Raw genomic sequence first — 17,151 nt, 5'->3', positions numbered from 1 at the left:
CTGCTCCTTTGCCGTGGTCGGGGCCTCCTGGTCAACCTCCACTACTTGGTGAATAACAAGCCCTGCTATGCACACATGCCCACCTAAGTCACAGAAGTACCCCGGGCCCAAATGAAAAACTCCATGTCCCAGCTTCCCTCGCAGGTGGGAGCAGTCAGTGGGGAGGCCATTGGGTGGAATTTCTGGGAAATGGCTCTTGATCTTTTCTCCTTGTTTCCGTCTGGAGGCCAGACTTATAGAGAAAACCCCAAGAAGCTCTCTTGGACCATGAAGTGACCCAGGAGATAACCATGTTGGAGAGAGAAAAGGATAGGAAGAATTTGCGTCCCTAATGACCAAGGAGCTGCTATACTATCTTTGCACTGCCTTTGATTCATCTTTTAGCTGCACTTGTTAAACTTTAATACGCATGCTAATCATCTTTTAAAATGCAGATTCTGATTTAGTGGGTCTGGGGTGGCCTGAGAGCCTGCAGTTCTCACACAATCCCAAGTTAGGGGTGCCAGATAAAATACAGAGCACCCAGGTGAGTCTGAACTTCAGAGAAACCACAAACAAATTTTTAGTATAAGTATGTCCTAAATACAATTGCATGGATGTACTTAAGCCAAAAAAATTAGTTTAAGTGTGATCCAAATCTTGCATACCAAACCAACAGGTAAGCTTCCTTTTAGGAGCAGCAAAAAGGCATATTGGCTTTAAAGGTCTTAGAGTCCATGGGGCTGGTGGATTTCCAGTGTCTTTGTGTTTTTTAGTATTGGTGCAAAGAAAAGAAACTCACTCAATTTAAGTTGGGTTTAAAAAAAAAAAAAGGCAGTGGGGGGCCACCTGGGTAGCTATTCGGTTAGGCGTCTGCCTTCGGCTCAGGTCATGATCCCAGGGTCCTGGGACCGAGCCCTGCGTCAGGCTCCCTGCTCAGTGGAGAGCCTGCTTCCCCCTCTCCTTCTGCTGCTCCCTCTGCTTGTGCTCATTCTCTCTCGCTCTTTCTCTCTCAAATAAATAAATAAAATCTTAAAAAACAAAAGGCAATGGAAAAGGTACATGGGAAGCCCTTGGACTCCAAGACAAGGTGTCCAACAGGTCACCACGACCAGTGGCCGGGACCTCAGCAGTTGAGTACAGAAGGATCTCTCTGCCTCTCTCCATGGGCTTGAGTTTTGTCCTATCTTTGCTCCTGTCTCCTCACTACGAACCAGCATCTCCTTTTTTTGTTCACCTAGTCGCTGATACACTTTCAGCTTGCCCATGCTTTTTATCATGATGCCAGCCCCGATCTTGGCTCCCCTGAAGTAGAAAGAGAGTGTGGCATCAAGGCTCAAAGCGCGGACTCTAGATCCCCTGCTGGTGCTGCCATCGTCAGTATGATGGCAGGGGATTCGTTGTTCTCTCTGTGCACCAACTTCCCTGTCTGTAAAATAGGGAGACAGTGGTACCCACCTTGTAGGATTGCTGTCAGCTTGAAATAGAGTGAAATAGGCAAAGTCCTTCGCACAGGGCCTGGCACAAAGTAAGCACTAAATAAATACATGCCAAATGTTAGCATAGCACAACTTCTGACTTCAAATTCCTAGGCTCCAGGGCATCTTAGTTTAAAATCTCCAGAGGACGAGGGTCTGGCTGGCTTAGCTCTGAGAACTGCCAGGGCAGGGGCTATGAGGAGGTCAATGGTGTCTTTGGGCAAAGAAGGTGGAGCCTTGGTACTGTGGGAGCCCAAAGGGGAAGCGTCAGCCTCGCCTTCTTTGGAAAGAGCATCCCGGAGAAGGGATGCTGATCATCTTGCAGAACACAGAGGCCGCCAGGTGGAGAAGGACAAGAACATCCCAGGCAGAGAGAAGACTTTGAAGCATAGGGAACAGAGAACTGTGACAGAGCTTGATGCCCTCTCGGGCTTTCATTAGCAGCACTGAAGATGTGTGCTGAGATGGGGAGCAGCGTGCCACGAAGAGGGGGTGGTCAACAGGCTGGCAAACTCAGTAGTTTGAACTTCATTCTGCGATGTCAGATGAGAGCCAAGAACCTCTCAAGGTCCTTTATGCCCAATCAGCAGTCCGGGAGTTCACTTCAAAGATTTTTCGTAGAAATCTTCTGGTGGGATAACTCATGACAAGTTGATGTCACCTCTTTGAGCCTCAGGCTTCTCATCTGTAACATGGGACTAATAATAGTGCCTGCCCTATGGTGTTGTGAGGACTAAGTAAATTATTATATGGCAAGAACTTAGAATGGTGCTTGGCACATAGTAGTTGCTCAAACAATGCTGATAATTGTTATTTATATTTCAGTGATAGTTTTAAAATTAGCATAGGCATTTTTTAGGTCATTTGGGTGGCCCACTTATAACCTGGCACTGCGATGGAATTACGGTGCACATGCCTGCATTAATATTTATGAGCTTGCCAGCGCTAATTACCATGCCTTTCACTGTCATGGGTTAATGGGAAAAGAGCAGAGGTGGAACTCATCTTTATTGCACGTGAGGTTCGCGTAGTGTCAGAGTGTGGTATTGGAACAAAGGCATCCCAACGTGTTCAAACCAAGGAAAGGCCCCCGAGCACTGAGCCGTCCCGGGACCAGCGCACAAAGGAGAACCCCCATGAGAAAGAGCCGACCTACATCGTAGCAGCCAACATGGCACCATGGCCTCTCTGCCCAGGGGCACTTTAGTTTTGGCAAAGCAACCTCATCCCATTAAATTAATGTTGTTAATTTGAATTCTACTGGTTCTGTAGGCTTACCTTTTTTTTTAATTGATAAACTTGGCTTCATGATTGGATAAGAGCTACGAGCATACGAAGTTGATGCCGAGTTTTATGTTGGGACATATTTAAGCAACAGGATAGCAAAGATCACTTAAGTCAATACGAGCAGCTTGCAATTTTTGTGTTACTGTTATCACTCGCATTTGAGAATACTGTGGACAGCCAGGAGGGCGTCGAAGGGCTCTAAGTCGGGGAGTGGCGTGATTCTGTGTTTCAGAAAGCTCGGGAATAGGTGCGAGGATGAGTGGAAGGAAGGGTCGGGGCAAGTTCTATTGTCTCGGCAGCACATGTTGTTCCGAGAAACTAACAACCTTGAGGAGGTAACCACACATTTTCTGTACTGGATCTATGTATTCGGAGTAGGGTAACAGTGGTGGTTTGCCTGGGAGCAGGGCTGGCTTCATGAGCGTGCGGCGCCTACAGTCACACAAGGACCCCACGATCAGGACACCACATGTGGCTTAAAGCTCTGTCGTCACCATCTTGAAATGCGATAAATTTTTGAGCAACTCCTGCGCTTTCGTTTTGCCCTGGGCCCTGCACATTTCATAGTTGGTCCTTTTTGGAGTGAGGGGGTTTCGGGATATGAGATGTTCAGGGTTAAAACTGGGACAGGCCCAGGTGAACTGGGGTGGCTGTTCTCCCAAACTGGCATGCAAGGCCAAGGCCAGGAAGAAAGCAGGTTCACTTAGAGGGGCATCTGGTGGCTTTATTCCCAAACACCAGGCCACTGCAAGAAAGACACCGGGCAAAGGGTTTGCTGAGAGCCTGGGTTTGAATAATGAGCATGGCCAGGTTTGGGGTGTCAGCTCAGAGACACAGGCTGGGCTGTTGCCAGAGGGGCTGCTCACTGCAGAGCTGGCAGGTAGTGGGGGAGCGGGGGTTACTGGGGGACAGGGAAGGCCGGGCAAAAAGCTGGATCTCATTTGGCTGGAGGAGTGAGTGGGATGGGCAAGGAGATGGCGTGGCTCTTTGAAAATTGTGGTGACACGGCAAAGGAAGCGATATCTGGGCACGTCTCCTGGCAGGCTTGCTTTTTCCAAAGCATGAGACATTCACAGAAATCCCCCACCCACCTTGAGAAGTAAAAGTTGCTGCTTCATCTGCAACGAGAAACCCCAGCAAGGTAAGAGCCAGGCACCTTCCTGGCCAGCTCTCAAATTTGGACCAGCTCTGCAGCCTGCTGCTGCTTAACCCCAGGGTATGGGTAAGGCAAGGAGGAGGAGGAAAAATAATCCTTTGGCTTGCCGGGTCCCCTGCTCTGGCCGAAGCAAGATTCGAGGAACCCAGAGAACAGACACGCCAGGATCATGGGAAGCAACAAACATAGAAGCGGCAAGACAAATATCTCTCTCACTGTAGCCCAAATTCCTTGCCTTTCCCCAGCAGATACTCCTACCCCATTCTATGTGACCTAGAACGAGCCAGTTGTCCTTTGAGGTTAGGCCAAGACGGTCTAAAACAGGGATAGGTTACATGATCTGCTGGGGTGCAGGAGGAAAACATTAGAATTTCTGTGCATTTCACATTTTTATCTCATGATTTTCAATGGCCCTTTTTTTTTGCATGTGCATTGTCATTAGGAGAGTATACAGTTCAACAAAGAATTTATATATAATTATTTACATAATGGGGTGCCCATTTGCCTTTTTTTTAAAGGAGGCGTCCATGATCAAAAGTGTTCAGAGACTCTTGGCTCAGGTGTTTTAAGCCTTTGGAGGCAAAAAGAGGCTGTAATTTCTAGTCGGGCTCTCTTTTCCTTCCCACAATTGAGCAGATCATGTGCACCAACTACACAGAGCATCAAATACATGTGATGAAGAGTCACACACGCTCCATGTCCCTATGGTGTCTCCAATAGGATGCAAGAGACAGCGGGACACTTAGAAGGGGCTTAATGCATGTTTTGGAATAAAAGGTGGAGGGTGGGATTTAACTGATGGTTAAGGAGTTATTGGGTGGACAGAGAATGGGAAGGTGTTGTAGGCAATAGAAAGAGTTTAAGCAAAAATATGGAAAGAATGGTATTCCATTTGTGGTTGCGAGAGCTCGTGTAGCGAGAGTGGAGAGGATGTTTTGGACAGAGGATGACTTGGCCCCCAGTGGGAGGAAGACAAAGGAGGAAAGGTGCTTTGTCCTAGAATAGTGCCTGGAACGTAGCAGGTGCTCCATGCACGTATTTTGAATGAATGAGGCAAAGGGTGCATTAAAGATGATCTTGAGCGCCAGAATAAGGATATGAGATTTAACTATAGGCCATGAGAAGGCATGATGATAACACTGGTTAACATTTATTATCTTAAGTAGTTTTGAGAATGGGTTAAAGTGCTCAGATCTTCACTTTGGGAAAATAGGCATATATTGTGATTGGATAGAGAGGCATTGAAGTCCAACACGGCGTCTGCTCCAATGGAGCTTAAATTCTGTTGGTGGAGACAGACGTTGAAGAAACATAAATACACAGAGAAGTAAGTACAGAACTAGGAAGCAGAAAGCCAGGTAGTATGAGATCAAATAATGATGCTTTGGTTTGATGCTTTGATGAGATCAAATAATGATGCCTAACGACTGAGCCACCCAGGCACCCCCAGGCTTTTTTTTGAGGCCCACTGCACACCAGGCACGAGGTCATCAAAGACCAAACAAACAGACACAGGCACGGACTTCATCTCCATGCAAACTGTAGAGTACCAGGGCGCCTGGGTGGCTCAGTTGACTGTTAAGCATCTGCCTTCAGCTCAGGTCATGATCCCAGGGTCCTGGGATCAAGCCCCGCATCGGGCTCCCTGCTCTGCGGGAAGCCTGCTTCTCCCCCTCCCACTCCCCCTGCTTGTGTTCCCTCTCTCGCTGTCTCTCTCTCTGTCAAATAAATAAATAAAATCTTAAAAAAAAACACAACTGTAGAGTACCTACAGAGACAGGTAGTGAATAGCACACAAGTAAGTGCAAAATGTGATGAAAGGAAAATAATAACTAATAAGATGAACACATAATAATCTTAGTACTTCCTGGGTGTCCTGCACTGAAACTGATTTAATTCTCACAACAACCTTGTGAAATTGATACTATTATTGTGTGGGTCGGAATCCTGGCAGGAAGCCAATGGCACACTCCAAGGGGAAATTGAGTCCAGCTCAGTAAGGGGATATTTACAAGGTGCGGGCAGGGCTACCAGCAGGGGATGGGAGGCACCTGAGGTCAGCAACATTGGGGGACTGCAAACACCATTGGTGCTGAAGGAGCACAATGTGGGGAGTGGGGAGCGCTCCTAGAAGTTAGGACTCTGAGGTCCTAATCCGGAGCCCAAGGAAGAGGGATGGAGCCACCACCCACGAGGCAGTGAGCTGGGTGAATAAATGGCCTGATCTCTCATTGGCTGAATCCAGCCAGAGGATGTGAGAAAACCATTGATCAGCCCAATGCAGCCTAGAGGAAGGTAGGAAAGGAGAACAAATAGAGAATATCCACTACCATTGTTCCCTTATTTGCAAATGGGGAAGATAAGGCACAGAGAGAGGGAAAAACAGTTTCCAGATAAAGGATAATCAAAAGGCAACCTTTTGATATTGTGTGATCCAGGAAGCCTTCTCTAAGGAGGTGACCCATACGGTGAGTCAGGACCAGGGGACGAGAGAATATTCCATAGAGGATTTGCTCGAGTCAAGATCCTAAGTCAGGAAAGCTCCAGGTGTGTTGGAGGATCAGAAGGAAGATCAGATTAGAATGGCTGCAGTGTTTGAGCAAGGGGGAGAGAGATATTGTTCCAAAGAAAGCGTTTATTCTTGCTACAAGCCAAGTTTGCTCCCAAGGAGCTTGGCTAGAAGGTCCCTCAGGGCTTGGCTCTCTCATCAGGATTCACAGAGGGCCTGCTGTGGCCACCAGGCTGGTTTCTCCTCATTGGGTCACCCCAGTGGTGTGTGGTGACCTAAGAGTGCCCGCTTCTCAGCTGGAGGTTCTTGGCAGGATGCCCAGGCCGGATGGACCGGCTGAGCTTGGCTCCGGGCCGGGAGGACCCTGCAACTCGGCAGTCAATCCGCTGAGTGATGAGCACTGCCTAATGGTGCAGGATGTGTTTAACATGCAATCCAGGTGCCGGGCCCTATTGTACATGCAGTACCATGAGAGAGGCTCCATCCTTGGCCGAACAGACTCCCGTATCCACAAGGGCACCACTTATAGTGAGATTGCCCTGAAATTGACTTTGGAGGGAGCAGAAATGAGCAGACAGAAGGGAGGTGGAGGGTACCTCTGCTCTGGGCACCAGGCGACTGCCCTAGGTCTCAGTCACTGCCGTCCCGCACCCCTGTTCCCGCAAGGCGCAAGGCACACTTCTGGGGGAAAACAAAATCTTCCACCTGTGTTTGCGTGCTGGAATCCAGGTGTGGGCGTTATATAATTTATGTGTTTATTTTAATAACTTTTATCCAGGTATGCATGTATGTATCCATCCATCCATCTACCTATCTTTCTATCACAATTAAATAGGGCTAATATTTACATCATTCAAGGAATGCTTACAAGCACATTAACTTGTTTCATCCTCACAAAAACCCTGGGAGGTAAGAACTATAATAATGCTTAAGATGGTGATATTGAGGCCCAGAGGGTTTGTGTAATTTGCCCAATGTCATTGCCCAGCGAGTAAGTGCAAGAGTGGAGATTTGAACCCAGGAAGACAGGCTCGGCAGAAGGCTGAGAGAATAGTAGGGACCACCTTCTTATCTTCCACCTTAGATCCAAAATCATTGTCACTGTGCAATTCTGCTCTTTCTCACTTTCTCTCTCTACACACACACATACACACATATGCACACACACACGCACGAGCACACACACGCAAGCACACACGTTTTCCTAAACTATTTGAAAGTAAATTGCATATTTCATGATTCTTTATCTCTAATACTTCAGCATGCATCTTCTATGCATGCATCACATACTCTCCTAGAATTCTATTTTTTTCCCAGCTTTATTGAGATATAATTGACATGTAACATTGAATAAGCTTAAGGTGTATAATGTGATGATTTGATATATGTATATATTGTGAAACATCACAGTAAGTGCGTCCATCACCTCACACAGTTACAGTTGTGTGTGTGGATGATGAGAACTTTTAAGATTTACTCTCTTAGCAACTTTAAAATATGTAATACAATATTACTAACTATAGTCACCATGCTGTACCTGACATCCCCAGGACTCATTTATTTATAAATGGAAGATTGTATCTTTTAACCCCTCTCACCCATTTCCCCACCCACCACCTCTGGCAACCACCAATCTCTTCTGTTTCTAGGAGTCCAGTTATTTCAAATTCCACCTATAGGTGAGATCATACAGTATTTGTCTTTCTCTGTCTGATTTATTCCTCTTAGCCCACTGCCCTGAAGATTCATCCATGTCTTTGTTACAAATAACAGAATTTCTTTCTGTTTTATGGCTGAGTGGTATTCCATTGTGGATATATGCCCCATCTTCTTTATCCAGTCATCCATCCGTGGACGCTCAGGTTGTTTGCAGGTCTTGGCTCTTATGAATAATGCCCCAGTGAATATGGGGGTGCAGATATCTCTTTGAGGTAGTGATTTCATTTCCTTTGGTTATTTACCCAGAAGTGCAATTGCTGGATCCTATAGTAGCTCCATTTTTATTTTTTTTTTATTTTTATTTTTATTTTTTGTAAAGATTTTATTTATTTATTAGAGAGAGAGAGCAGAGATGGGGGAGGGTCAGAGGGAGAAGCAGACTCCCCGCCGAGCAGGGAGCCCGATGCGGGACTCGATCCCGGGACTCCAGGATCATGACCTGAGCCGAAGGCAGTGGCTTAACCAACTGAGCCACCCAGGCGCCCCCCATTTTTATTTTTGTGAGGACCCTCCATACAATCTTCCACACTGGACGCACCAGCTTGCATTCCCACCAGCAATGCACAAGGGCTCCTCTTTCTCCATCTTCTTGCCCGCACTTGTTATCTCTTGTCTTTTTGATAATTGTCATCCTAACCTGTATGAGGTGATTACTCGCTGTGGTTTTGATTTGCATTTCCCTGATGATGAGTGATGTTGTGTTGCTTTTCTTGTATCTGTTGGCCATTTGAATATCTTTTTTGGAAAAATGTCTGTTCAGGTCTTTTGCCTATTTTTAATTGAGTTATTTGGGCTTTTTTTTTTTTTTTTTACACTACTGAGTTGTATGAGCTTGTGTTCTCAAACCTTGCTAACTACAGATAGCACACTGTTTTGTGATTTCTTTTTAGCTGATGGCCGGTTAAGCCCTCGGGGAAAGATGGACCTTGAGGTGTTTGGAGCCAGTAGAGCAGACTGAGGAGGTCTGGACAAGAGAGTCCCTTGTAAGAGACGAGAAGGAAGTAAAATCCCGTTTTACTGAAGATGAACCATCTCCAGCTGAGTGATTCTGCACTTCTCACCCTGATTATCGAAACCTGCAATCCATGAAGATAAATTTCAATCCTCCTTCCCTTCCCCCGCCTGAAAAATTCAGCTCCCTCTGCCAGCTCTGCATCAGGATGCCCACAAACATCAGTCAATCCTCTCCCTCGGTCGGTTCATCTAGAAATTTCTCTGTTGCTGCCGCAAGGCCACTCAGAGCAGACTCTGTTTCCTTCCCTCAGCATCTTTCACATCTCCTCAGCCATGAGTGGAATATTTTTCAAGTCCTGTTGGCTGTTTTGTTTGTTTGTTTTCCCCTGCCTCGAGCCCATGTCCTTGTTCCTGATTGGTGGCAGGAAAGCCAGTCTTTCTGACAGCTGGATAGACCTAAATAGATCACAGCCCATAATGGGACCCTACGGTAAATAGCCGTATTGCTCTGAGTGATGGCCCCTCTCAGAATAAGTTATAAAGCCGTCTAATGTATTAGCATGGCACATCTATACACTGTAACTTCTGTCCAGTGTGTTGTGTTCCACGGGGAGCGTCCTGAGCCCAAATCTGGCATTTTGCAGAGTCCAACAAGAGTTATTTGTGCAGTTTTAACAAAAGCTGCTTTTCGAGGTCTGCATGGGGCAGGGGTCTTTGCAGGTGGTAACAGTTGCGATAGCAAGAGTAGCTCCTGTTTATTGAGCTCTTACTTACTGAGCACAGACACTGTGCTAAGTAGTTTCCACGCGTGTCTCATTTAATCTTTGCAACAGGGCTCTGAGATCTAGGTACTGCAATTATTTCTAGTTTCACAAATGAGAAAATGGAGCTCACAGAGGGGAAGTCCTCTGCCCTACCCCCCAGAGTTTCGGATCCAGTATGTCTGCGGTGAGACCTGAGAATTTGCATCTCGAACAGGTTTCCAGGTGATGCCGCTTTGTCAGCCTGGGGCCACACTGAGACCCGCTGAGTTTTTGAGCAGCTGCTCTCGCGCCCGTGTTTCACCCGTTCACCTAGGTGGGTCCTCGCCACAGTTGAGCCAGTAAGTTTCGTTACTGTCATGGAAGGTCTGAGGGCCAGAAGAGGGAAGTGGCGTGCCCAGAAGCACACAGGTGCGCCTGACTTCACAGCCCCTCCTGCACACACTGATCTGCAGCGACCTTCTGAAGCCGTTTTCTCGACAGGGATTTTAAAAGCAGCGTGTCAAACAGAGAATCCGGGGAGGGTCCCTCTTTGCAATCCTGAGGTCACTGCAAGGAGCCTGAGTAAAGCCTCACAGAGTGCCTTACGGGGCCTCTTACTCTGCCCTGGATATTTTTCCAAACAGAGCTTGGGAGGACGTTCTCGGACACACACTTCCGTCGGTGTGTCTGTGGTCCCTGACTCCATGTGCCCCACGCCCAGGAAGGATAACCCTGTCCCTTCTCAGCGCCGCAAATGGCCCTCTGGTGGACCAAAAGAGTTAATGCAATTTCCTCAAGGTTCAGGACAGGGAGCACAGGGCGTTAGAACCCACGGGTGTCAAGAGTCTCCCTCCTGGCTGTGAGGGAGGCGAAAATGGCCAGCGGTCAGCCCCAGCATCAGAGCTGCTCATGCAGTTGGGCTGGGGGGCATCTAGCATCCCAGGCATCCTATCGTGCAAAGGCATTCCAGGTAAATTCTGAGATCAGCCAGGGCTAAGAGCTGCTGGAGCATGAATCAGAATCCCCCAGAGAGCTGGTTAAACCACACATCTCAAAGCTCCACCCCCTGAGATTCCAATTCAGTGGGTCTGGGGAGGAGCAACAGAATTTGCATTTCTAACAGTGTGCTGGATGAGGCTGATCCCGCCTTCCAGAACCGTGCTTGGAGCAAGCACACTCATCCATGTCCCATGCAGAGAACCACTCTGAACCACAGAGGAGGGATTGCTTCCTGGCCCAAAGCGAGTTACTCTGCACACCCTGGCTGAGAACTCAAGGTCAGCTGACTATAGCCTGAGGCATGCTTTGCTACTGGGCTTAGCATCTCCATTCAGCAGACGTTTGTTAAGGACCAAGTAAGTACTTGGTGCTCTTCTAGGTGCTGGAGGTGGGGCTGGGGCTGGGAAGTATAGCGCCTGAGGATGAGAAAGACAGCCACAGTTCCTGTCCTCCCAGAGCTTATAGTCAAGTGAAGTGGTTTCAACCAGGGACCATGTATTTCACTCCCGTCCCCAATGGGGACACTTGGCAACATCTGGGGACATTTCTGGTTGTCACAACTGGAATAGCATCTAGTGGGCCAAGGCCAGGGATACCGCTAGACATCCTACAGTGCACAAGAGAGGCCCCCGCAACACAGAGTGATCTGGCCCCAAATGTCAGTTGTCCTGAGTCCTGATCTAGTTGGTAAGTCAGACATATAAACAGGCGATTAGAATACAGCTGGGGTGACATCTGTGATGGAGGAAGTGAAGAGATCCACTGCTGGATCCAGAGAAAAGCACCTAATCCGTGGATATGGGATCTGGGAGGATTCTAGGAAGAGGTGATGTCTAAGCCGAAAACCGAAAGATGAGTCAAACAAGAGAGAACGTTTTTGGGGCATAAAGAATGTTTACAACAGACAAAGGAAACAGCCTGTGCAAAGAGGGAAACAAAGCACTTTAGGGGATCGTTAGTCACAAGTAACCTCTTCTGAGCAACAGAACCCACCAACCACTGTTCTAATCACGGTACAACATTAACGCACTTAATACGCTCAGCTACCGTATGAGGCGCATACTTCTATCATCCCCATGTTGTAGATGTTGCACATGTGGCCCCGAGAGGTCAAATGACTTGCCCAAGGTCACACAGCTCAGATATGGCAGAGCCAGAATTAGAACCAGGCATCCTGGCTTCCAGAGTCCAGAACTTTGACTATTCTTCTGAATGCAGATAATAATCCACTATATTGGGGCATGAAGGAAACGGGGGTGGGGGGAGTGTTGTGGAGGAGTGGGAGGAAGATGGGACCAGAAGGCAGGGGGCAGGCCAGAAGAGCTGTGCAGGTCACCCGACTGCTTTAGACCTATCCTAATGGCAGGGGAAGTGACTGAAGGATTTAGCTGGGAAAGGGACGTATTTAGATGTTCAGGGGAGTAGTATAGGTCAGGGAAGAGCCCAGATTAAGGTGAATTGAGGGAGAGAAGCCTTCTAAACTCATGATCCTAAAGGAAATCCTGGATACTTTTGTGTTTCAGGGAAAGGTGTGCATTTCTGGGCTCCTTACGAAACCCCACTGTGCAGTATCTCTCCCTGTGAGGGTCAGGGGCTCACCTGTTGGCCTGCGATAAAATGAAAACAAAGTGGGGAAAAATGGGCTTCAGTGCTACATTTCAGAGTCCTCTCCATGGCTAGCCCCTGAGTATCGTTTAGCTAGCTCGCTAACTAGAAGCTTTAAAATAACAGAATTGTTTAGTAGTCGAAAATACAGTTATTAGCTATGATTATAGGGGAATCCAATGGAGCCGTGAATGTGCTCTGCCTATCTTCTCCTAACTGGCAATTTCGGGCTGCCTCCTCTCCCCAAATTTCAGAAAAGGAGGAACCCAAACCTTGCATGCAAGCGGCTCCACATTGTTTATTTGTTATTTTTAAACAAATCAAATGGAAATTGATCTGCTTTCTTGGGAACGTGGTAGCTGCCAAATGGCCTGGCTCTCCTACAGGTTTTCGTGGCGAATACCATCCGTTAGCCATGATCGCTTCAATTGTGAATAATCAGGGAACTAATTACAGCCCTTGTGGCATCGCCCTCACCAGCAGGTAACATAATTCACTACTAAGTGGGGTGAAAACGAGCCTCCCGTGCTTTGGAGGAAGCGGTCATTGCAACACTTGTCTACTCCAGGTGTCCCTCTAGGAAGCTGGGGTCCCGTCAGCTTGAAGGAGAACCTCACCCACCTGCCCACCTGTCCATCCCTTCCTTCTCACCAAGCATCGATTGAGGATCTGAGTTTCAGACCCTGCCCAATGGAGCTTATATCCTGCAGGGTAAGCTAGATGATAAGTGACTAAAGATCAATTTTAATGGTTATAAGGGCTGCGAAGAAAAACAAACCTTGTGTTACCTTAGAATGAAGGCTTCTTTGAAGAGACAGCATCCACAGAGGCCTGACTGATGAGAAGGACGTGGCCCTGCAAAGACCTAAGGGCAGAAGTTTCCAGCAAATGCAGAGGGCTGACGAAGGAGCGAGCTCGAGGTCCTCCAGGGCAGAAGGCAGAATTGCCAGATGGAGTGATGGAGGTCATTTCTGCTTTGCAGCCATCGCCCTGAGTTTTGATGAAACTGAGGGCAGCGGGATACCCGAGAGGGCTTCAAGGAAGAGGAAGGCAGGATCCATGTGAGACCAGTGGAGAGAAGAGACCAATGGTGCACGCAGAGAGACCAGTGACCACGCTTGGCTACTGGTGGCTTGGACCAAAGTGCTTACAGCAGGGAAGGGGAGAAGGGCAGGGGTCCCAGGTATTTGTAATGGACGTGGAGCCCCTGGCTGCTACATGTTTGGATGATGATCGTCCCAGGTCTCTGGATGCACCACTGCATTTCCTCCTCAGACCAGTGGACAGAGCTTCTCTCTATAAAGCATCCTCTTCCCCACCCTGTATTTCTTAAGCACCTGGTGAGTACATGGGTTGGAGTTCTCTTTAAATACTCTGTCTAAGGGCGCCTGCCTGGGTGGCTCAGTCAGTTAAGTGTCCAACTCTTGGTTTTGGCTCAGGTCATGATCTCAGGGTTGGGAGATCGAGCCCTGCGTCGGGCTCCATGCTCAGCATGAAGTCTGCTTGAAATTCTCTCTCTCCCTCTGCCCCTCTCCCTGCTCTCCCCTCCCCGTCTCTCTCTCAAATAAATAAATATATCTTTTAAAAAAGTAAATTAAAAAATGCTCTGTCTACTATGATACCAATACTCAAAAGCAATAGACCTCTCCGTAGAAAACCACGGTGGTTTCCAGAAAGCCTGCCATACAAACATGAAACAATACACATTGTTTTTGGTTTGGGTTTACTTCTGAGTCACGAGGAATTCTCATGAAGAGTGATATGGACTAACTTCCAGAAAAATGCATATGTTTGAAAGATCATTCATACATATATCCCCCCAAAGCCTATCTATAAACACTTTGGGGACTGTGGAACCCCAGCAGATTCCCTCCCATCACGTGACAGGGCACTCGCCCCCTCTATCTGGAAAATCTTTAAATAATACCGCCATTTTCAGCATCAGTGACACCCAACATGCCCTCCACCAAAAGTCCTTGTGTGTCATAAGCAATGGAACAGGGGACAGTGCTCCCAGAGGCATGTATTATCTCGTCCATTTTAAAATGGAGATGAACTGGGCGCCTGGGTGGCTCAGTTGGTTGAGCGACTGCCTTCGGCTCAGGTCATGATCCTGGGTCCCAGGATCGAGTCCCGCGTCGGGCTCCCTGCTCGGCGGGGAGCCTGCTTCTCCCTCTGACCCTCCCCCCTCTCATGTGCTCTCTCTCTCTCTCATTCTCTCTGTCTCAAATAAATAAAATCTTAAAAAAAAAAAATAAATAAATAAATAAATAATAAATAAAATGGAGATGAACTGCCACTAAATGAGGTCATGGGGATAAAAGAATCACGAGCCAGCAAGGACATCTGAAGCCCGTCTTAACCCTGCACAGGGCAGTTTAGAGGTCACAACTGTGTCCCTGGGGAGTCTGGCAGCCTGGCTTCAAGAACCAGCTTCTGGGGTTACTAGTTGTGTGATCTTGGGCAAGCCAGCATGCTTTCTAAGATCTCGTTTGTTCTAGAAGAGGGAAGGGTATGGCAGTTTAATCCTATGTTTGGGAGGAAGATTAAGTGAGATTGTGTCTCCAGTGCTAAGCTCCCCACAGGGGTGGTGGTTATAAGCTAAGTGGGTTTGGGCAAGTCAAGACACTTGGGAGCCTCAAGTAACCACGGTCCTGCTCTGTTAGGCTGGGTTGTCTGGAGAATCAAACGTGAGAATGTAAATGAAAACCCCTCTACAATCCTAACAGGCAATATGAAAGTACTATTGCTCCAAGGGTTTGTCAAGACCTGCTTCTGAAGCTCCCCAGCTTGGAAAAGGGAGGTTCTATGATTTAAAACAAACCAACCAGTAAATAAACAAACTTTCTTTCTAGTCTGTTGCAACATCCTCTGAGATAATTGGTGACATCCTAAGAAACTGGGGCTGGAAAATTTTCGCCTACGCTCATAAAGCAGGTTGAATAAAACGTTTGTTGGATTCAGCTGAGTAGCTGATGAATCACGGCTTAGATTTGGGCGCGAGCCAGAATGTGGTCACATCTGGATTAACTGGAAATGCCACGGAGGGAAATTCTGATCAATTGACTGTTCTGGTTGTTCGAAGTCTCCCTTTTTTGTTCTTGCCCTTGTATTTAAGAGGGTTTTTTTGTTTTTGTTTTTTTTTCAGAACCTAAGTCCGCCGTCCTTCTTTGTCAATAGGAATGGGGGGGGAGGGGAAGTTTTGAGGAGTTCCGATCTTCATTGTTGTCAAGGTGATGGCCATTGTCTCTGCACAGGGCGGGACAAGGAGAGGTCACACAGGTTGCATATTCAGTGTGAAGGCGGACTGATCCCTGAATATTTTGTAGGTCCATAATATAGAATCTTTTGTAGCCATTGAAAACTCATTTTGTGAAACAGTCCTTAATGGCCAGGGAAGCTATTATGGGCTGTGCACCCCCGCCCCAGCTCCTGCCCCCCCAAAAGAGAGTAAAAAGATACATTGAAGTCATAATTCTCAGTATCTTAGAGTATGTCCTTATTTGGAAATAGGGTCCTTGCAGATGTAATTAGTTAAGAGGGGTCCTACTGGAGTCAGGGGCCCCTAATCCAATCTGACTGATGTCCTTACCAGAAGATGGCCAGGTGATGACAGAGACACTCAGGGGGGACGTCTTGTATGGTAAAGGCAGAGATTGGAGCGAGGCAGCTGCGGACAGAGGAACGTCCCGGATTGCCAGCAGCCACCAGGAGCTGGGAGAGGCACGGAAGGACTCCCCTACAGATTGCGGAGGGGTCGTGGTCCTGCAGGCACCTTGACTTTGGACATGCAGCCTCCAGACTAAGACAGGACATTTCTGTTGTTATAAGCCACCCAAGGTTGTTTCCGCAGCCCAAGGGAATGAATGCAGAAGCTGCTAGATTGATAGGTGGAGAAGCAGCTAATAAATCAGGGTGCAGGGGCGCCTGGGTGGCTCAGTTGGTTGAGCGGCTGCCTTCGGCTCAGGTCATGATCCTGGAGTCCCTGGATCGAGTCCCGCATTGGGCTCCCTGCTCAGCAAGGAGCCTGCTTCTCCCTCTAACCCTCCCCCCTCTCATGTACTCTCTCTCTCTCATTCTCGCTCTCTCAAATAAATAAATAAATCTTTAAAAAAAAAATTAAAAAATAAAAATCAGGGTGCAGAGTATGATCTCACTTGCACAGAAGTCATGATTAGGTAATTGTAAAGAACAGGGAGGATAAACAATAACCTACGACCAGAGTCCTCATCAGGTGATGGGATGGCAGGTACACAGTATTGCTCCTTCTCCTCCATAATTTCTAAATTTTCAAAACAGATGGTTAGTATAATAGGGAGAAAGACTATTTTATACAAGAGAAATAATTGCCCCTGGAAATAGGCTCCCCACACATACACCTTATGCCAACAAATAGCATAGAAAATTTGCTTCCTCAGGTCTCAGCCTTCAGACATCCCCTTTCTCACATCAAAAGACGTGCTCAGACGATGGCTCTGTACTGAGAGAAGAGTTGAAGAGAGAGGATTTATACTCTCTCCCTTTTATAAAATCAGTGGCTCCCCAGTACCATCAGAGTGTCCATATAAGGTCTGTCATAACCCAGATCCTGGCAATATTTCCACTCTCCTTTCCCACCCATACTGGTCAGCTTCTACCCCCCCCACCCCCCCCCCACACACATACACATCACTTACACATTCCTATGTGGTAATATTCTGCCTCATTCCTGAAGGGATCACA

The 17,151-nt window shown here is 47.5% G+C and overlaps 1 long non-coding RNA gene across 1 annotated transcript in view; it reads left to right on the top strand.

The window, feature by feature from the left end:
* Nucleotides 1-14,559, top strand: part of LOC145721574 (uncharacterized) — a 424,011-nt gene extending 409,452 nt beyond the window's left edge. Inside the window, exon 4 of the long non-coding RNA XR_014145330.1 lies at nt 9,019-14,559. This is a non-coding gene — a long non-coding RNA (uncharacterized LOC145721574). The remainder of the gene's footprint in view (nt 1-9,018) is intronic.
* Nucleotides 14,560-17,151: the final 2,592 nt, after the last annotated feature.

The sequence above is a fragment of the Leptonychotes weddellii genome, chromosome 5, assembly GCF_054177405.1.
Source record: "Leptonychotes weddellii isolate Sample4059 chromosome 5, ASM5417740v2, whole genome shotgun sequence".
Lineage (NCBI taxonomy): Eukaryota > Metazoa > Chordata > Mammalia > Carnivora > Phocidae > Leptonychotes > Leptonychotes weddellii.
This window is presented reverse-complemented; position numbering and strand designations above follow the sequence as displayed.